The 22,280-nt window shown below is 46.7% G+C and overlaps 1 protein-coding gene across 5 annotated transcripts in view; it reads right to left on the bottom strand.

Moving 5' to 3' along the window:
• Nucleotides 1-22,280, bottom strand: part of CDH4 (cadherin 4) — a 747,009-nt gene that overhangs the window by 208,465 nt on the left and 516,264 nt on the right. The window contains exon 1 of one of the 5 annotated variants that reach the window (XM_088674705.1): nucleotides 13,466-13,592. The exons of the other annotated variants lie outside the window; for them this stretch is intronic. The gene's annotated coding sequence lies outside the window, so the exon portion shown is untranslated. Of the gene's footprint in view, nucleotides 1-13,465; nucleotides 13,593-22,280 lie in introns of those variants that run through there. 5 annotated transcript variants of the gene reach the window in all.

The following is a 22,280-nucleotide window of genomic DNA, read 5'->3' as shown; positions in this document are numbered from 1 at the left end:
ACCTGATTGGCCTGCTGGAGCAGCCAATCAGGCGGCTGGCAGAAGTGAATCTGCTACCTGATTGGCCTGTAGGAGCAGCCAATCAGGCTGCAGGCAGAAGTCAATCCACAATATAATTGGCCCACAGGTGTAGCCCTGAAGTAGCCAATCACGCAAGGCCCATTGTGTAAATAATGTATATAAGCAGATGGTTTTGGGAAAAGAGCCATTCTTCTTCTCCTCTTCTCCTTGATGACTATGAGCTGAATAAAGAGCATGAAATTCACTCTCGACTCCGAGTACATTTCACTGGCGACGAAGGTGGGATCCTGCTGAGCTGACCGCCACCACGCACTGCACCGCAGCACCGCCACCTGCTGCACCGCTGCATCGCACCGTGCATCCAGGCTTCAGCTCCAGGACCCAAGGAACCCAGAATGGCAACCGACAGCAGCTTCTCGCCATTCAAACCAGCATCAGGAGACTGGGAAGGGTACGCCGCCCGTTTCAACTTCCTCCTGCAAGCGAAAGAAGTCACCAACGATGCCATGAAGAGGGCGACATTCTTCAGCGTCTGTGGAGAGGAGACGTTTGAAATCGCCCGGGCTCTCCTTGCACCTAGAGATGTCGCTACCGTCTCTTACAAAACAATAATGGAACGGCTGAAGGAGCACTTCTCACCACAGCCCTCGGTGGTAGCTTGCCGAAATGCCTTCTACGCAAAGCGGCAAGCCCCGGGGGAAACCATAACTGGGTTTGTGACCTCCCTCCGCCAAGCCGCCCGGCTATGCAACTTCTCAGAGTTGGAGAACATGCTTCGTGACCGCCTCGTTGGTGGCCTGAGGGACGAGATGTTGCAACGACGCCTCTACGCCAAAAAAGACCTCACGTTCCAGATTGCTCTGGAGGAAGCCCTGGCAACCGAAGCCGCCGAGAGGTCAACGCAAGAGGCACGACCGGCCCCGCCATCCCAACCGAGGGTCTACCACGAAGACCTCACCGACGAATCCGAATTTGACAGGGAGGAAGTACACCGAGTACAGCGGCGCACTCAAGCAGCACACACACCACAGCAGCCTCGACGAGAAGGAGGGAACTGTGCAAGCTGCGGGGAGAACCACGAGAGGAGGACCTGTCGTTTCCGCAACGCAGAGTGCAGGCAGTGCAGAAAATTGGGACACATCACCCGGGTGTGTCGGGCTCGACTCACCCGTCGACAAGCATCAGATGACCGACCCAGGAGCCCCAGGTCACACGGCACCATGCACCAAGGCAACTCGACGGAGATCACGGACTACCAGGTATTCCAGTTGCCCCATCCCAGCACAGAGAAAATTTATATAGAGGTACAGATAGAGGGAGCCCCATGCCGCATGGAGCTGGACACGGGTTCAACTCTATCCATAATCTCGGCCCGAACATTAAGGGAACTGTGCCCTGATGGGGGTCCCAAACTAAGGCCGGCCCCATTCACCCTCCGGGACTTCCAGAAACGTAAGGTCCCTACAATGGGGGTGGGGACCTTCAGGGTGCAATATCGAGGGCGAAAGCAACAATTGGACTTGCTGGTAGTTAAGGGCCCCTACGTTAGCTTACTGGGACTGGCATGGTTTGGACCTCTGGGGCTAGCCGTTACCGGGGTGAACCGCACTAGCTTACAAGTGGACGTGGACGCCATATGCAAAGAGTTTCCAGGGGTTTTCGATGGGGCATTGGGACGATATACAGGACCCCCCATTGCCCTACAGCTAGACCCCGCTGTACGACCCATCAGGCACAAGGCCCGCCGGGTCCCGTTCGCCCTGAAACCCCGCATAGACGAGGAATTGGACCGGCTCGTGGAGCAAGGAGTGCTGGAGCCGGTGCCCAACGCCCCCTGGGAAACTCCAATTGTCATACCCGTCAAGCCTAACGGTTCGGTCCGCATCTGTGCAGACTACAAATGCACCATAAACAAGGCTCTCACGGCCCATGCATACCCAGTGCCAGTGGTCAGCCATGTCCTCGCCACCCTGGCTGGGTCAAAAATCTTTGGCAAACTGGACTTGGCCCAAGCGTATCAACAGTTGCCTGTGGACGAAGCCACAGCAGAGGCTCAGACGATTGTGACGCACAGAGGGGCATTCAGAGTAAAGCGGCTGCAATTTGGCGTTAGCGTGGCACCAGGCATATTCCAGAATCTAATGGACTCTCTCCTTAAAGGGATTCCTGGCGTCACCCCCTTCTTCGATGATGTACTGATCGCCGGGCCCACACCAGAGGAATTTGAGGACCGCCTCCGCTCCGTCCTGCACCGTTTCCAGACGGCGGGCCTCAAGGTGAAGCGGGAAAAGTGTTTACTGGGAGTGCCGCAGGTGGACTTTCTGGGATTTAAGGTGGACGCAGAAGGGGTCCATCCAACCGGTGACAAGGTACGGGCCATTTGTGAGGCCCCAGCGCCCAAGAGCAAGCCCGAACTTCAGTCATTCTTGGGACTATTGAACTTTTACCATGCCTTCCTTCCCCATAAGGCAGCGGTAGCGGAGCCCCTACACAGACTCCTAGATAAAAGGGCCCCTTGGGTGTGGGGCCAGCGACAAAGGGCCGCATTCCAGGCAGTCAAGGACTTGCTCGTCTCGAACTCGGTCTTGGCACACTTCGACGAGAGGCTGCCAGTGGTGCTGGCATGCGACGCCTCTCCCTATGGCATCGGCGCTGTCCTGGGACACCAACTCCCAGATGGAAGAGAGGTGCCGGTGGCATACTTCTCCCAGACGCTTGCTGCAGCCGAACGAAACTACTCACAGATTGACAAGGAGGGTCTGGCAATCGTGAAGGGCGTAAAAAAATTCCATGATTTCTTGTATGGGCGGCCCTTTACCATAGTGACTGACCACAAGCCGTTGCTTGGCCTGTTTGCCCCCGAGAAGCAGACCCCCCAAGTGTTGTCTCCACGTGTCCTCAGGTGGTCAATTTTCCTTGCCGGCTACCAGTATGCACTAATCCACCGCCCTGGGAAGGCGATGGGCCACGCAGACGCCCTCAGCAGGCTACCACTACCAGAAACAGGCCCCGACCCAGCGCCTGCGCAAGAGGTTATGACCCTGGAGCTGCTTCCCGACCGACCCATTCAGGCACAAGAAGTTGCGCACCATTCCACAAAAGATAGGGTCATCTCCCGGGTCCTGGACTGGGTGTGGCGAGGATGGCCCAGCAGCAGCCCCGGGCCAGAATTCGCTGGCTACACAAACCGCAAACATGAACTGTCGGCCCACAAGGGGTGCCTGTTATGGGGAAGCAGGGTTGTTGTTCCCCAGCCCCTCCGCAAAAGGGTCCTCACAGCCCTACACGAGACACACCCAGGGGTAGTGAGGATGAAGGCCCTTGCCAGGAGTTATGTGTGGTGGCCAGGGATTGACAGAGAGATAGAGGCCTGGGTACAACACTGCCAGACCTGCCAAGAATCCCGCCCGGATCCCCCAAGGGCCCCAGTCCAGCCCTGGGAGTCCGCCCGACATCCATGGTCACGCTTGCACGTGGACTTCGCTGGCCCCTTCCAGGGAAAAACATTCTTCATAGTGGTGGATTCCTACACCAAATGGCTGGAGGTCGCACTGGTACCGTCCACTTCTACGGCGGCAGCCATCCGGGTACTACGTAAGCTTTTTGCAACCCACGGGCTCCCTGACACCCTCGTCTCGGACAATGGAACCGCATTCACGTCAGAGGAGTTCCAGACCTTCACAGCGCAGAACGCCATCCGCCACATCCGCTCAGCACCATTCCACCCTGCCACCAATGGCCAAGCGGAGCGCATGGTGCGGACCACCAAGGACAGCCTCCGCCGCATGACACAAGGGGACTGGGAATACCGCCTTGCCGCATTTCTTCTAGCACAGCACAGCACCCCAAGCACAACGACGGGCCGGAGCCCAGCTGAACTACTAATGGGTCGGCGCCTTGCAACTAGACTGGACCGACTTCACCCCGACAGAGCTCAGGATGAGGTAGTGGTGGGGAAAGGCAGGAACCCCCGGACATTTGTGACCCAGGACGCAGTGTACGCAAAGAATTTTGGGGCAGGCCCAGCATGGGTACCCGCCACAGTCACCAAGGTGACCGGTCCCGTGTCGTACGAGGTACTAACGGAAGGGGGGCAATGTTGGCGCCGCCACTGCGACCAGCTACGGCGACGATTCCCAGGAGGAACCCGGGAGGAGAGCGGGACAGAGGGGTCCCAAGGGGACAGCAGGGCAGTGAGGCCTGTAGAGCGAGAGGGGTGGGCAGGGGAAGCAGAAGCAGTAGGCACAGAGGGGCGCCCCGAGGCTGGAAGGACACCGGAACCAGAGCCACAACCTAGTGGTTCAGTGGCGCCAGACCAGACAGCCCCGGCACAGCCAGCAGCCTCGGAACACGAGCCAGAACCAGAACCCCTGACCAAGGAACACCCCAGGCCACAACGCACACGGAGGCGGCCAGCAGACCTTGGGGACTACGAATGCAACTTCCCGGGCAGGACTGGAACTTAGAGGGGAGGGGTGTTATGTACTGAGCTGAATCCTAGAACAATAGGATTCAGAATCAGCAGGAGCTACCCAATCCAACTCCAGGTGGAAGTGAATCCGCAACCTGATTGGCCTGCTGGAGCAGCCAATCAGGCGGCTGGCAGAAGTGAATCTGCTACCTGATTGGCCTGTAGGAGCAGCCAATCAGGCTGCAGGCAGAAGTCAATCCACAATATAATTGGCCCACAGGTGTAGCCCTGAAGTAGCCAATCACGCAAGGCCCATTGTGTAAATAATGTATATAAGCAGATGGTTTTGGGAAAAGAGCCATTCTTCTTCTCCTCTTCTCCTTGATGACTATGAGCTGAATAAAGAGCATGAAATTCACTCTCGACTCCGAGTACATTTCAAGAGGCATATTCAGAAAAAGGGAGCAATGGACATGATAGGAAAGGGGACAGTAAGAGCAAACCATAAGTACTGTAATATTCTTACTTGAACCCTTTTTTGCACCCCCACTCCTCACTATGTATTGTGATGAACTGCAGCCATAGTTCCCAAGAGGAGTTTCCAATCTGTCACTAAATGTGTAGTAAACACAGAGGAGAAAAGTGTTTGCGATGAAAAAAGGCTCTTGTTGAAAGTCTCCTCGCTGAGAGAGAAGAATGTCTCACTCTTTTAAAAAAAATAGAGGAGAATCACATCCAGATGTTGTGGGGTGTGTTTGTTTGTTTGTTTTGAATGACAGAAGCATTTAAAAAGGATCACCCAGAACCAATTGGTTTGCCCCCTTCTGGAGCCTTAATGGGAAAGGCAACCAAAATGTTTAGACTAGGATACCATTTGCAAGGAGTGTCTTCCCTCCCAGAGAGCTATAATCTTGGTCAGCAGGAATTCAAGTGACATGACTTGAACAGCTCCGGTGCAAGGCTGTGAAAGAACGGAGCGAAGAACTGTCAGCATTTTTAACTTTGCAGGAACATTCCCTGTCGCTGCAGTGTGTGAACATGTGAATTAAAAAAAAAAATATGAGAGAAACATTTGCATTTCTCTGGGGAACAAGGCACGGGGAAAGGGGAATTAGCAAAACCAAATCCACTTGCCAGATGCTCACACTTCAAAATAATAAGGCATTCATAGGCCCAGGGCTGAATTCGGCCCTTTAAATCTCTCTGTCTGGCCCTCAGAATTCTGCTCAGGCCACACACCCTCCCCAACCCCACCCTCTTCTGACCCTGAGTCACACCCTCCTTGAGTTTTTTTCTCTGACTGGAATGCGTCCTTCGATGGCGCCTCTTGAACCCTTAGATGGGGGATGGAGAGGAGCGTATAACCCGCTAGCATTGGATGATGGGAGTTGTAGTCTAGCTGCATTCTCCCACCTCTGCAGCAGGAGGCCTGCTGCCAGTCACAGCAGAAGTCTTTGCAACAGTCCCTGGAGCTCTTTCTCCGTCTCTTGCCATCGTTGGCCGGATGCCTGCCCTTGGAGCCATTTCCGATTCTCTCCAGAGCAAAAGGCTGAAGGATGAGTCCATTGATGGTGCCAACATTTAGGCAACCCAGAAAGAGCTTGCAGATGAAACCAGCAATTGATACGGCCTCCCAAAGGCAACTGTGTTCGGTGTCCTTTCTCTCTTGTTATGAATGCTTTTAATATGAGCCTGGTCCCGCTTTTTATGACCCAGTATGTCCTTTTCTGATTATTTGGAGAGTTGCAAAAAAAGGAGAGCTAGTCAGCACTTTGGTGCTCCCCACAGCTCATAAGCAATGGATTCAAGACCATCAAATTGAGCTCCCTCAGAGGACTCCTGTTGTCATCTCTTTCTTCATAACCTCTCCAGAGAGAGAGAGAGAGGAGTAACGAAGCACATCAATAACCTTTTTCTCTAACTCCTATGAAGGGGTGGCGGCAACTCATTCCTTTCTCCGGCCGGCAATAGACACCAGGGGCTTGATTTTACATTGCAATTTCGGGTGACACCATTGAGCTGGCTAATCTATTAAGGCTACATCACCACCACAATCACTCCCATTATATTTCTATTCCACCTTTTTTCTCTCTAAGGACCTCAAGGTGGCATTGCACAGTTCTCTCCCTCCTCATATAATCCCCACAACAACTCTGTGAGGTAGGCTAGGATGAGCGGCAGTGACTGAGCTTCATGGCTAAGTGGGGATTTGAACCCTGATCTCCCAGGTCCTGCTCCAACGCTGTTACCACTACACTAAACCGCCCCTTGGTAGTGGTGGGAGGCAGAAGATGGTTGAACCTCTCCATCTATTGCCCTGCTGGGTTTTTGCCAGCAGGGCAGAAATGAGAGCAGAGGAGTAATTTCTCACTTTTTGCTTTGTTTTTTTAGTTTATGGTTTCATTCCCATTGGGAAACAACAAGGATCGAACTAGGCCAGTTTCTGGGCTGCTATAGATCTCACCTTGGTTTGAGGGGCATGGTAGGTAGATTTCTCATAGCCAGGCTTTCCCTTGGAGCTGTTCAGCATGCTCTCAATGTACCCCACCAGACCCCCACCTTTTTTAAAAAAAACAACAACACACACAGGTGACTTGTGTTTCTGGTCACTCTGCTGCCCAGCTGCTGCTAACTGCTAATAAGAAGCCCTCACTTCCCTGCAGCTCTTTTACTGTACTTTTGACTGTTCACAGCCATGGGAATAGAGGACTGTCAAGTGTAAAACAGGACACCTGGGCACCCTGGTAGAGACAGAGGAAATTTATTCCCACTCACATAATACTGAAAGTTGATTTTTTGGGGGTGGGGTGGGGCTCGCCCTGATAAATCAAGTGGCAGTGAAAACTACTCCTTCAAACATCACACGATGAATTTATAGACTTTAGTATTTCAGAGCACGGTGAAGGCTTAGAGACCATTAAGGAAAAAGCAGGCAATTTCATGGAGGCCAGGATAATCAATAGCTACTTACTCAGATATCATGGGTAGTACTTTTTGATTTGGTATTTACATACTGCTTACTAGTCATAATTTCTAAGCAGTGTACAGAATTATTATTTTTTTTTTAAAAAATCATACCAAGAACAATTAAAATCCATCATAAAACCAGAAAACTACCTTAAAATGAGCTTGGACCGAAGAACTGGTTCGCAAGTCTGCTTATTTCCTCCTCCCTCCTAATCCATTTTCCTTTCGTGCCATGTCTTTTTGGGTTGTAAGGCCAACACCAGGGGCTGCCTTGCTTTTAGTGATTTGCAAACCACTCTGAAAGCTTTTCTTTTCTTTCTTTCTTTTTTGCTGAAGAGCAGGGTAAAGCATGTTTAAATTAATAAATAATGCCTTCTTCATGTTTTGAGGAAGCGTACATGGGAGGGTCTATATAGGCCTTAGCCATCACATTAACATCCTGCATCATAATGCAGTCAGTCGGTTTTAGACTCTGAACTTAACGGTCACACCCACCCACCCTATATCTTTAGATAGAAAAGCGTATTACTTCACTTATTTCAAACTTCCTTCGAAATAACCCTGTGAGGTAGCTTAGGCTGAGAGATTGTGGCAGGTCCCAGGTCATCAGCTAATGAACTTCATGGCTGATGGGGGGATTTGAACCCAGGTCTCCGAGGCTCTAGTCAAACACTCCACACCACATTGGTGCTGCAGGATATGCAAATGAGCTCTAAGGCAGACCTGGCCCAGTCTCCCTGATGCAATCTAGACCGGTAGGAGTTTGATGATAGGAAAGCTCCGTTGCTGGAATTAAACAGTGTGCTTGAATTAAAGTGAATATAACCTTTGCTATTCTTCTCTTGACTTTATATATCTTGCCTTCTCCAGCAGTGTCAAACGAATGTCAGAAGGGAAGATCATTCTTCTATTTATTTCAGATACCTTCGCCGGGATCCTGAACTGCTTTTCCCCCTCCTTTTCCTTTTTAAGAATTGCCAATTACCCACATACCAACTGTCCCACTGATGCTCTGATCTCACCGTAGGAACATTTAGTTCAGAGATACAAAAGCTTTTTTCTCTGCCCCCCCCCCACCTCTCCATATTGCAGCGACCATTCTATGGGTTCTAAATTCAGAGCTGGCATAAGGAGGTGCATTGCAGATGACCTCCCCATAAAAGCTCCCAGACTCAGCTGCTTCTGAATTTCTGCCCTCTGCCACCTTGCGAGCCGACAGTAGGGTGGGGGCAAAGCAGGAGTGTAACAACCCCCTGAGTGCATTTTTCAAAGAAGTGTGGAACTTCCAGAATTAGGAGAGATACAGGAACGCAGGCCATGTAGAGGAATATTATCTACGCAGACTGGAAGTGGCCAACCATCGTTAACGGCAGAGATCTCTCTGAGGGCCACCTGGATGTGCCAGGGACTCAAAGCAGATGCGGTACCACTGAGCTATAGCCCGTTCCTTTAAGAGAGGACCACAAGCATACATTTTGACATTGGTGTTGTCTGGTTGTTGAGCATTGAATTCAAATCCTACACAGATGTTGGTAACTGAGCTGGTTTATTAACAGCAGGGGTGAGGGACCTCAGGCCTGGCAGTTCACAACATAAAAATGCAAGATAAAAAACACAAAATACATAATAAAAAGAACACAACCAAGTCAATAGCCCCCCCTCCCTATCCCTTCCCACAACCAGGGCTTTTTTTTTCAACCGGAACTTGCCGGAACTGAGTTCCGGCACCTCTCAGGTGTGTGCCATTGCCATTGAAGGAGGTCTTCGTGGTGAGTTCTGACACATCTTTTTCCAGAAAAAATAGCACATTTAAAAGGACATTGGATATCAATCAGCCCAAGGCCTGGTTGAAAAGGAATGTTTTCGCCTGGCACCTAAAGGTATATAATGAAGGTGCCAGACAAACCTCCCTGGGGAGAGCATTCCACAAAACAGGGAGCCACTGCAGAAAAGGCCCCTTCTCATGTTGCCACCCTCTGGACATCTCGAGGAGGAGGCACACAAAGAAGGACCTCAGAGGATAGTCTCAGGGTCCAGGTAGGTTCATAAGGAGAGAGGTGGTCCTTGAGGCATTGCAGTCCTGGGCCATTTAAGGCTTTAAGGATTGCAATCAACACTTTGGATTGGGCCCAGAAACTACGGTAACTGGCAGCCAGTGCAGTCAGGCCAGGAATGGTGCAAGACGCTCAAACCGTCTTGTCCCGGTGAGCAACCTGGCCGCTGAATTCTGCACCTCAGGGCGTGTTCCTCTCTCCTCAGGCGACAAACTAGCCACCGTTTTGCATCCTCTTTTCTCTGGTTGGTGTGTGCCCTTGATGTATATTAATCCCTCTTGCTTGCTTGGATTTATGGAGAAATGCTTTTGTGTGTGCATCAAGAGTTGCGTCCATTGAACCACCCACCTTTGCCTCTGACCTCACCCACCTGTTGCTTTGCACTCTGCCTGTTGCTGGCAGGGGGGCTTCTGGAAGGCGGGTGGGCCACCAGGGAATGAGACCCCAAAAGCCCCCCCCCCCGTTTTTTTTTATTTCATAAAATCTAGAAACTTATTGGTTGTCAAAAAGAAAAAAGAAGAAAAGAAAACCTCAAAGCAGTTTACAAGAAAGATGCAGCAATAAAATTATCTACAACTACATTAATTTAAGACTACTGAAAACAACAGTAGTCTAAAAAGAGATGAAAACTCACATCAACTTTCAAAACATCTGGGTACTCTTGACCAAACAAAAACATTTTAGCAGGTGCCGAAAGGAGTCGAGTGAAGGGACCTGCCTGATATCAAAAGGCAGGGAGTTCCAAAGTTCGGGTGCCAACACTAAAAGCGCTTACAAATGAGGAATGGGTATTATGTGGCATCTGTAATAGAGCCAGACAGATTTGTATACAGCCTCCTGGCAGGGTTCTTAGCACAGGCCTGCAACAGGGGTTCTTTTAGGATTTAGGAAAAGGGAGTCCAGATTGTGCTTCAGGGAACAGTGGATAAAGAAGAAAGTGTGCTTGAATCATTTTTTTGAACTAGCTGGATGTTAGCAAAGTGGGTGAGTGGGGAACTGAATAGGGTTTCTTTTGGAGCAACATCTGCTTTTCCTAGGAGCTCCCCTTGGTGCTGATCCTCACCCTGTTTCCTGCTTTGACTGCTGCATAATTCCCACTGAGTGCCACCCTCCAATAGTCTGGCTGGAACAGAAGACAGGTTAATGAAGTTGCTGCTGTGTTGTACACAGCCCTATTGTCTGATGTGACCTTCTTATCCAAAGCACCCCAGAAGAGTTACTGCCTGCAGCTGAGTGGATGGATAGACTTGAGCTGGGCATTGGAAGGAATAAGCAGTAAAAAACAACAACACCCTGACCTCTGATCTTGGCTTCCATGGCTGGCTGCTTCTTACAAATATTGAGTTGCCATGGCATCGGAAACTAACCTTCCTGGGCATGCAGCTAAAGCCTGGCTTTTATAATTCTCTTTTTAAAAAACAAAATAAAAAGCCTGTGTTCATATTATTTTCATTGCAAAGTCGTGATAAAACATTTTTCACCTAAACTTGGCCATCATTTGGGGCTATAAATGTGCCAGCCTTCCCGTGGCACTGTCTCCAATATGAACTGCGGAGTAATATTCTCAGCATTATATGCAACCGTTATTCTATTAACATGATGGAATGACAATTGCTTTTATGATGTGAGTGTCTCTGTTGCAGGGAATGAGGCTCCAGGAAAGAATAATAAACACATTATTCATAGAAACATTGGGGAGTAATCCTCTGGTTTTGCATACCGCGATGATGTAAAAATAATATGCTGAAAAATCTTGACAAATTAAAGGTATGCTGGATTATCTCACTTGCTGGATCATCACCTTGTCGTGGTGAGTGGGCTTGCACATTCCTATGACCCTTGTGAGTGAAGCTGCCGGGAATCTCGTACTCCCAGCAGGGTCACCCAAGGCGGTAAAGTCAAAGGGAAGGCGCTAGACAAAGAATGACCCAAGAAGTCCTCAATGGCAGAACAGGAGGATGATAACAAGCGGTATGTTACAACAGCTGTGAAGGCGGATGAAAGCTGCAGCAGATAGGATCTACCAGTTCGTTGTGACTACTCATGCCATCAGAACAGAGCCCTACTGCAAAGACTGCGCGTTGATCAGCATGCACTGATCACATATAAAACAAATTCACGCACAGGCATCTTCCAAAAACCCAACCCAAACCCCCAAAGTCCCATGGCAATCGGCAAATGGTAACGGGGGCAGGATCGTGAAATCTGGAAGCCCCTAGTCATGAACCGGCACATGGGTGGTGGATACAGATTCAGTCGTTCTGACTCAAGGAAAGAATGAGGCAGTTGAGCAGCTCGGTAGCTGTATCCATGACTCAGACGCCCTTTTTAGGATCCACTGTGCTCACCCAGAATAGGGGGAGGGGCTAGAAAAGGTGCCCTAAACATAGCCTGCCTCCCTTTTCCTCTGATTGGATTACCGCGCCCAGTGGGATCATCACCTAGTGGTCATAAAAGACAATTGACGTGTGGGTCCAGAATTGGCCTCCACAGTCACTTACGGACTCATTGTTAAAATCGTGTTTATAGAAGACAATTTTACTTGGCTACGAGTGATCACCAAAGAAGAAGAAGAGAAGAAGAACGATGCTGGAACATATAACAGATTGATCCTTTAAAAATCATGGAGAAAGGAAGCAGTGATCAGCATCTGTATCTAGTGAAGGGGGTGAAAATTCACAGGACTCCAGTCATAAAACAAAAATATAACAGAATTATTATTATTATATTACATTTAGAGGCCATCTTTTTCTCCAAGGAGCTCAAGCTGTCATTCATGTTTCTCCCCCTCCTTATTTAATCCCTACAAAAACCCTGTGAGGGAGGTTAAGGTGAGAGGCTGTGGGTGTCCAAAGATCACCCAATGATCTTCATGACGGAGTGGGGATTTGAACCCTGGTCTCTCAGGTCCTAGTCCAACACTCTTAACCCCTACCCCAGACTGACTTTCAGAAAATAAAAATCACACGGTATCACTCTTGTCATGTGACAGGCAGGGGGATCCTGAGCTCATACCTATGACAAACTTAGTTGGTCTCCAAGGTGCTACTGGAAGGATTTTTGTTGTTGTTTCTACTACGTCAGACCAACACGGCTACCTACCTGAGACTGATTTTACAGGGTGAGCTTGTGGTCTTCACCATTGTGGGAAAGAAACCTCTGGAAGTCACTTATTAATATTTGCTGCGATGAAGAGATTTCTTTTTTCACTCTTTGCTAGCAAATAGCTTTTGTGTCCCCTCTCCCAGTTCTGGTTCCTTTGTCTTATAGGTGTACTTGTGTGTTCCATTCACACATCCAGAATTATTAGAACACAAACTGTCTCACCGATGCAGCTATGTAAAGAAAAAGATTAATGCCTCTAACCTAACTGGATGCAACAGCCTGAGCTGCAAGTAGCCCTGAAAAATAACAGGTAGTCATTCTATCAGCTATTTGGATAGATGAGACTAAATCCAATCCCATTCTCCCCTAGACAGCTGGCTAGTCATATCAGTGATCTTCTAACAAAGGTCTACGAGCACAGTCACGCCCTTTGGATAGTGAGAGAACAATGTGCAGCACAAAACAGCCTTTTGCAAAGGCAATTGTGCACCCAGCACATGAGATGTGCACAAAAGAGTGTTTCTGCAGCTATATGATCCAAAGCTGGATTGGGGAGCAAGTGCATTGGTATCAAACCAGGGGGTCCAAAGGAGATTCTGCACAGGTTTGCCAAGTGCCAACTATCAGCTGATAGTCTGTGCTTGGTAAACACCAGGGAAGGGGCTTTGCAACTGACTGAAGTTGCACCTTTCTTCCAAGACCCACTTTCCTCATGTTGTGTATGATGTCATTGGCCATGCTTCCTTGGGCTGATGGGAGTTGTAGTTCAGAAACTATGGAGGGTCAAAGATTCTCCATGCCTGCCATTAGTGCAACACCACTAAAACCAGGCAAAGTCTCGTTTGTGCACATTGCTTTGACGAGACTGTAGGGAAAGCGTGTCGCCCCAAACAGAACTATTCCGAACCTTTTGATAAATGTTTGGGACATGGAAATTGCAGCCATCTGACTTCTAGCCATGACCTTGGTTTGCTTTATCTGCCAGAATCTCCAAACAGAAGCAGGAGCAGTGATGAGTCGATGTGGAATGTGATAAGGACGCAGATGGAGATGCTGTTAGAGATAAGACCGCTGAAGCTAAAAACAGAAAACAAAATGTAAAGCAAAAGGCAAAATGGATTGGCTTGCTGCCTACTTAGCAAGACCATATTTAAATCCTGACTGTAACCGTTGTTATGTTTGGTTTATTTGTGTTTAATTTTAAAAGAGTGCCACTGTTCAGCATTGCCTTGAGAGTTCTATGAAAATAACTGCTTGGATTTGCCTGCCATTCAACACTTCCATATTAATGCAAGTCTGTTAGCATTTAAAATTCATTACACCTTTCTCAGAATTTAATCCAACTGCTCTGCAATTTGTTTGTTTTTTCCTCATTAGCATAACATTATCCATTGTATTAAGTCTCTCTGTTCTTATTGTAATAACTGTTGTTTTCAAAGATCTTATCTTAGGGTTGCAACAGTTAGGTTGCAATCATATACACACCGACCCAGGGGTAAATCCCATTGAACTCAATAGGGCTTCCTTCTGAAAAGAAAGGTGTGGGATTGCACTGTAGCATTCTTAGGGGCTGCATTTGGCCCCCTGGGGCTGAGTTTCCCCTTTCCTGGCTTCTGCCACAGTAAATTGTTAGCCTTTATTGTCAACTAGGCAGAGGGCCTTCTTGGTAGTGGCACCCGCCCTGTGGAACACCCTCCCATCAGATGTCAAGGAAATAAACAACTATCTTACTTTTAGAAGACATCTGAAGGCAGCCCTGTTTAGGGAAGTTTTTATTGTTTGATATTTTATCACTTATTATTATTATTATTAATATTCTGTTGGGAGCCACCCAGAGTGGCTGGGGAAACCCAAACAGATGGGCGGGGTATAAATAATAAATTATTATTATCATTATTTTAAGGTGACACAAAACCCTTTGTTGCTTTTAATTAGACAACATTAACATCAAAACACTTCAAAATATGACACTCTGGGATCTTGGATGTTCAGAAAGTTTATAAACTAACACCAGCTCTGTTTTAATTTTTACTAAAGTGAACCAAATAATTTAACTTAATCCTGTTCTGAAACTTTCTCCCCCCGTCCCTTGTCTCACATATTGTGGATAGGGTAATGATCTCTCTCACATACCAAGCTATTGCATTTTTAACATACCACTTTAGACTGAGATCCTCAGAGTCCATATGTTGCTGAGTTCCCTGACAGAAAGCCAATGTTTGCAAAGGAAAACATTTTCACCCTCTCCCAGGGAGAACTAATCTGCTCATTGCCATGAACAATGATCCTTGACTGCTTGATTTAACCATGGAAACCTTGTCTAGGAAACCAAATTTCTAACTCAAGCAACACAGATTTGGGCCTTGTCAATATTAGGCTGTTGCCACATCTGGGTCGCCTAGCTCCCCTTTTGTGTTTTGCAATTTGCCACCAGGCGACTGTTTAAACTTTGCATTGCTCCAGAGTCCCTGTCTTTGTAACAACGCAAAATGTGCCCTTTTCGATGCAAGCTAAGAATGTGTGCTCAGAGAAAGGAGAAGGAGAAAAACAAAAGAGGCAGAAACCCAAATTGGACAGCAATTATGTTGCAGCACAAAGAGGGCTCCCATTCAGGGTTGCAGGCAAGCCCCTTTTTCCAGGTTACCCTATTTTGTATCCACCCTGGGTTTCCAGAAGAAGAAGAAGAAGAAGAAGAAGAAGAAGAAGAAGAAGAAGAAGAAGAAGAAGAAGAAGAAGAAGAAGAAGAGGAGGAGGAGGAGGAGGAGGAGGAGGGGGAGGAGGAGGAGGAGGAGGAAGCCTGCCCCAGTTAGCATTCCAAACCCAATGAACAAACTACAACCCCAAGGATCCCTGGCCAGTGGCTATGATTGCTGGGGCTGATGGGAGTTGTAGTTCAGCAACATCTGGAGGATTCCCAGTACGTTTCCGAGCACAATTCAAAGTGTTGGTGCTGACCTTTAAAGCCCTAAACAGCCTAGGTCCAGTATACCTGAAGGAGCGTCTCCACCCCCATCGTTCTGCCCGGGCACTGAGGTCCAGTACCGAGGGCCTTCTGGCGGTTCCCTTGTTGCGAGAAGCCAAGTTGCAGGGAACCAGGCAGAGGACCTTCTCGGTAGGGGCGCCCGCCCTGTGGAACGCCCTCCCACCAGATGTCCAGAAAATAAATAACTATCTGACTTTTAGAAGACATCTGAAGGCAGCCCTGTTTAAGGAAGTTTTTAATGTTTGATATCTTAATGTATTTTGGTATTTGTTGGAAGCCGCCCAGAGTGGCAGGGGAAACCCAGCCAGATAGGTGGGGTATAAATAAATAAATAAATAAATAAATAAATAATGTACATATATGTGAGTTTTGTACAAGAAACTATATTGTTTGTTTCAATTAATTTGTACACAAGGGTGTACATTCTCCCTGTTGGGTTACAAGTTGTTCAGGCTTGGATTAGTATCTGCAGCTCTGGGTGGTGATCTGAAATTGTTTGTTCTGCGTGGAATTGGCTCCATTTCTTTGACTGTGGCACCAATCAATCACTCAATCAACAGCTGCGGAGTTTGGCACAGTTCCCCACCCCCAGCGAAACTGATTCAGGGAGATGTGAACCAATGTTTCCAGCTCAATTGCCAACTGACCGGAAAAATGGCCTCTCCTGCTGTGCTGCCTTTAATGGAGCTTGATCTGCAGAAACCAGCCATTGATGTTTTTCACTGCTTTGGAGCTGGACCCAATCACCTGCTCATATCTGTGGATCAAACTTCTGTTCAAGGCAGAAGAGCCAGGAGCTAGTAAAAATAAAAAAAAATGGCAACCCCGAAAGAAAGAAAGAGAGAGAGAGAGAGAGGAGGTCCTTTCTTTCTTTCCAGATACACAGCAAGGAAGAAAGGTTTGTAATTATATGTGCATTTTAAGTAGCCAAGGCGCGATGGGGGGCTTAGAGCATTCATATAAATTATACCAATCAGCAATGAAAGGGAAATAAATAAGGACATCAAATGTGACACATTCTTATAAGTGATGTACACCAGTACTAAATCATGGCAAACAGTGGCTTAGAAAACAAGGACTGAAATGTCATCGCGAAATGAATTTTCAGCACCAGCCTTGCTAGATCTGTAAATGCATATGATCATCTTAATGATGTATGTTCAAGAGACATGATGAATCGCTGTGTTAAAGGGGGACTGTGGAATACGCAGACATCCGGAGATTATTCTTTAGAGAAATGAATGGCATATTGTAAACGAATCCAATGAACGGTAGCATTAAGTTTTATGCATTTGTTGCTGCTAGATCAGGCGGTTAAACAAAGGATGCAATGTTTTCCAGTCCAAGAGAGGGGAATCTGGTCCCACATTTGCACCCCTCCCAAAAAGAAACAGTATGAATTTTAATTTGCTCCCCTTTTACTTTGATGATGATGATTTTTTAAAGGTGCAAAATAGTAAGGGCCAAAAGCACTGTGTTTTTTTGAGTCATGGTCAGTACTGTGGAAATCAGGGATCTAATCGTAAACACAGTTACAATAAAGTAATCCCCACTCAATTTATTTCTAATTTTGAGAAGGAATGCATATGGCTGCAATGTAAATTAAGCATATGACCCAGCTTCCTGGGCAGTGGGCTACATTCATACCATGAATTTAAAGCACTATGCCACTTTCAACAGTCATGGCTTCCTCCAAAGAATTCTGGGATTTGTAGTTTGTTAAGGGTGATGACTGTTGTTAGGGGGTCCCTATCCCCAACCCAGGGACACGGGTGGCGCTGTGGTTTAGACCTAGGGCTTGCCGATCAGAAGGTCGGCGGTTCAAATCCCCGCGACGGGGTGAGCTCCTGTTGTTCGGTCCCAGCTCCTGCCAACCTAGCAGTTCGAAAGCACGTCAAAGTGCAAGTAGATAAATAGGTACCGCTCCGTCGGGAAGGTAAATGGCGTTTCCGTGCACTGCTCTGGTTCCCCAGAAGTGGCTTAGTCATGTTGGCCACATGACCTGGAAAAACTGTCTGCGGACAAACACTGGCTCCCTCAGCCAGTAAAGCGAGATGAGCGCCACAACCCCAAGTCATTCGCGACTGGACTTAACTGTCAGGGGTCCTTTACCTTTACCTATCCCCAACCCACCGTATAGCTACAATTTCCAGAGTTTCCTCCAAAAAGGGATTGACTGTTAAACTATTAATTACGAATTAAGTTTGATTTACCAGCAACTCAGTTTGTAGTGAGTTAATACAGAAAAAAGCAGAAGACAATATTTGATATTAGATGATGGGAAGAACTCTGCTGGATCAATCCAAAGGGCTGTTATCTTGTTTTTACTTTATTTATTAAATCTATATCCTGCCCTTCCTTCCTAAGAAGGCCTGGGTTGCAAACATGTTTAAACAGTACAATTAAATATGGAATACCTAATTAAAAGACAAGTAAAAGCACCTAAAAACATTTTAAAACAATCACATACCCTCACAACTAATAATTTCAAGGTTGCTGAGAACCGTATCATTCAGCCATCAAATGACTGGGTAAACAGGAATGTTTCTAAATCCCTCCTGAGCATTAACAAGGGAGAAGGATGCACTGTAACAGGGATGGCATCCCGCAAATGGGGAATGGCCACTGAGAAGGCCCTGTCATGAGTCAAACCCAACCAAGTAGTGGCCAACAGCACCTCTTGTTACAATGGCCAATTAGATGTCCCCCAATCAGGACCTAAGGGTAACAGCACTCTCCTCACTTGCAATTCCCAGCAACTTTAATCTTTTTTTGCATGCAAAAGCATAAATGAACACAACTTTGGCATTGGAAAGAATTATACTCAGAAACCAATAGGAAAACATTTCAATATCCCATGATGCTCCATTGTGGAGCTGACAGTTGCCATTGTGAAACCTTGTATTGGTTATCCCTCTTAAACTACTTTATGCACTGAAATGTGGCCTGATACTGGCAGCTACCAAAGCTAGAAGAAGAAATATGAAGAATTGTGGGCTCCTGCCCATTGCATTAAGTCTTTCCTGTGCTGTGATGCATTCCCAGGCTCCAGAAAGGCCCCACCTCCAAGACCCCTGAACAAAAGGGGGGAAAGAGAGGGGGAAACCTTATAACTCAGTGTTGAGGAAGGGAGAGAGGAGCTATTGTCCATAGCTTGTTTAATATTATCATTTGTGTCCTGATCCGATTACTCAGAAGCAAATCCCACTAAATTCAATGGGACTTACTCCCTGGTAAGTGTGCTTAGGATCTCAGTCCTAGCCACTTCAAGCAAATTATGCAATTATTATGCAATTACGGAGCTAGCTCCATAAACCTATGACGGTCATAATTAAAATCACATTCACAGCAATGGCATGTCAACTGCTTAACATTTTCTTCATTGCAGTTCAAAGAAAATTGAGACAGTATCAATTAGCCAAGACAAAAGTAACATTTAGTTTTAAATACATTCATAAAGATGATTTTTATGGGTTACGGGTGGAAGAAGTTAGCATTTTCTGTCACGCATTTACAAAAACCCTGGTTTCAGTAGCAATGTAAGAACATTTTTCCACATAGATTCAGGATGGGCAATAAGATACTTGCTAAGCCAACATTTTCTTCCATTCCTTACTCTCTCCTCAAACCAATTATTGATTCCTGTGTTGCTTAAAAGCTCAGGGTTCACAAAGTTGTAGTTAAAAAACACCAGGACAGACAGACAAGGAGGACTTCCTCAGAGGTAGTGGTGTTAGAGATCCATTCCCCGTATTTGCATTTATGGGATTGTTGTCTATCACATGACAGTGTATGTTTACATTGCACAGAATAGGAAGTGACAAAGATAGGATGTTTGTGTTACTGTGTTTCCTGAAGTGGGACTATTGTCCTTTGTTCTTTCTCTTTGCTGCCTGATGCTAGAGAGAGATGGAGCCATGTTGCAGTGCTCCATGTGTGTTTATAGGTAAATAAACGTAGATTAGCCAAATGCTGAGCTACTGAGTTCTGTTATGCAATTGCAAATACTCTGTGGATCCCTAAGTGTGCTGATGTCAGTTGGCATCAGTCGCTGTGATGTTCAGGCTGAAGAAAGCTTTTGAAGCTCCCAAACAATCGACCAGGAGGGAGGGAATATGCCAGTCGGGCATGTGTCTCTACCAGGGTCCTACTCGAGAGTAAGAGATCCTAACAGTTTGGAGGTTTTTTTAAAGCAGTGGTTAGATGGCCATCTGTCCTGGATGTTTTAGTTGAGATTCCTGCATTGCAGGGGGTTGGACTAGATGACCCGCATGACCCTTTCCTACTTTACCATTCTATGCCTAACAGCCAACTCTGCCCACTACTGCCCATACCAGCTGGTATACAGTCCCCAAGCACCTACCCATTGTCAAATGTGCCCACCCTGGAAGACCCTCTGTTTTATCCAGTAGGAGTCTTGTGGCCTCCTGTTTCTTTTAACACTCATGTTTTCCTTTCTAGCAATTTTTTTATATTTCATTTGTGTTTGTGATGTTTTGACACACCTGCAAAGCACAAAATGGTCAAAGGGAAAGGTCTTGAAACACGGCACGTCTCTTGCGTTTATGCATTCATCTTCCAACTTTGTCCTTTCCCACTAAAGTTGTCTGAAGGTCACCTGCTCATCCAAATCCCCCAAACCCTTTACCTCTGGCATTCCAAAGACAGCTTTGCAAGAGGAAGAAAATATCCAGGCACAAAGGCTGCATTTCAAAACAACAGCACTCGACACCCTTTATGGAAACCAGGTGCAAGGAAGCATTCAAATGTTACCTCTCGCCCAAAGAATCAATTTGTGCATTGTTTGTTGTGCAGCCTGTTCTATTCTTGGTGTGCTTAGTACGCAGTGCAAAATAAACGACTACTTTTAGACTCCTTTTTATTTTATTTTATTTTGCAAATGAGAAGAAATTAGAGGTTTGATCAAACAAATAATTATAATGACCACGATGTAATTATGATGCGCTATCTATAGACAACAGAGTGGGCACAGATAACCTGTTAGAAATGACTTCCGATTTGAAGGGTCACTTATCACAATCTAAGTATACTCATGAATAACTCCTTCACCACATGTTTGGGCTGTGCTCTAGGAACAGGTTGGCAACATACAGAAGAGGACATGGCTTCTGCACCTTGAGAGCTAGACCTACCTTAAAAATGGTGCACAATGGTGCACAAGAGGGAACTTCAGCAACTGTAGCCTATCTGGGAAACCCCTAGAGCAGAGTGTGGCAGAGAAAGGCACTTCTCCTTTCTCATCCCCAACACCTGGGGGATAGTCAGGGTCAGCCCTGTCATGAGGCAGAGTGAAGCAGCTGCCTTTAAGTGGCAGGAGCTGGGACCGAGCAACGGGAGCTCACCCCATCGCAGGGATTCGAACCACCGACCTTCTGATCGGCAAGCCCTGGGCTCTGTGGTTTTACCCACAGCGCCATCTGCGTCCCATGGTATCTGAAGAAGTGTGCATGCACACAAAAGCTCATACTAATGACAAACTTAATTGGTCTCTAAGGTGCTACTGGAAGGATTTTTTTTTATTATTTCATTAGCATGGGTTTTGGAGTCACTTTTATTGCTACAGTTGTCTTTCCACAACTAACTGATTCCTTTGCCAGCAAACAAGGAGGGGAGAAAACCTACCTGTCTATAGCTGTCATAGGTAGGAGACAGACAATAGTCAAGAGAAATGGAAGTAGTTCAGGAGAGGTATCACATCACTTGGTACACAGATACAAACACATTGTTGCCTCTGATCAGACAGCTTTTACAGTGTTTTGAAGCAGTATATAAAACCTGTTCACCAGAGGAAGCAATGGGATGAGAGCACATAGTACGGACAGCCTTTCCTCTGTAAAGGCATTTCAACTCTCTGCCTGTCTTCAGGCTCAAATCACCAGCTGCGGACGGCAGATTTGGAGAGCAAAGTTCCTAAGATAATAACAACATGTGATATGATACACACATAGCCAAGTTTGCTTGATCCTAGAAAAGGTGAAGGCACATAGAGGGAGATTAAGCTAGGAACCTAAATAAATCTGTTTCAAGTAGAATCAAGACTCAGCTTATTCCCTATTGCTGTGCCTTGTGGTTTCTGCTGTAGCGCTGAGGTGGATGACTCAAAGATTTGAAGTACAACAGAGAGCTGGGCAGTTGTACCAAAAGAAGAAGCAACTGCAGGAGCAGACAATTACTCTAAAATGAATTCGAAGTGTTAGCTTCCAACCAACTATATTAATGTATGACACATATGGGTTTAAAATAGCTCAACTAGTACAAATGGAGTATAATCCCATCGTGACAATTACTCCATCTCCAGCTGTTTCGGCACTGCTCAATAGAATCTTTTTTTCCTGGCAAAAGGAATATTTAAATGCTACTTTATCAAATCCTTTATCACTCAGTTGTAAATGCCATTCAGTTACCAAAGCATTTCATAAAGGTAGTAATTACAAACAGCTTCAATATTGCATGTGTATTTAGGGAAGAGAGTCTTTGAAGAATTTGCAAACGAGATTTGCTGGTGTGGTCCAAATTGATTTTATTTTGTTCTTTGCCTTTGGTCTCCTTTGTAAATTAAATATTGCCTCGTGTGTGTGTGTGTGTGTGTGTGTGTGTGTGTGTGTGTGTTTTGGAAATGCGATTAGCCAGGAGGGGATAGGATTAAGACCATACTTCAAGTTGCTCCTTTAAAAATGCCACACAGATCAAAGACTATACAAATGAAATAAACGTCAGT

The sequence above is a fragment of the Zootoca vivipara genome, chromosome 7 (assembly GCF_965207765.1).
Source record: "Zootoca vivipara chromosome 7, rZooViv2.hap1.1, whole genome shotgun sequence".
NCBI lineage: Eukaryota > Metazoa > Chordata > Lepidosauria > Squamata > Lacertidae > Zootoca > Zootoca vivipara.
The sequence above is the reverse complement of the archived record's forward strand: the minus strand, read 5'-3'. Positions and strand labels throughout refer to the sequence as shown.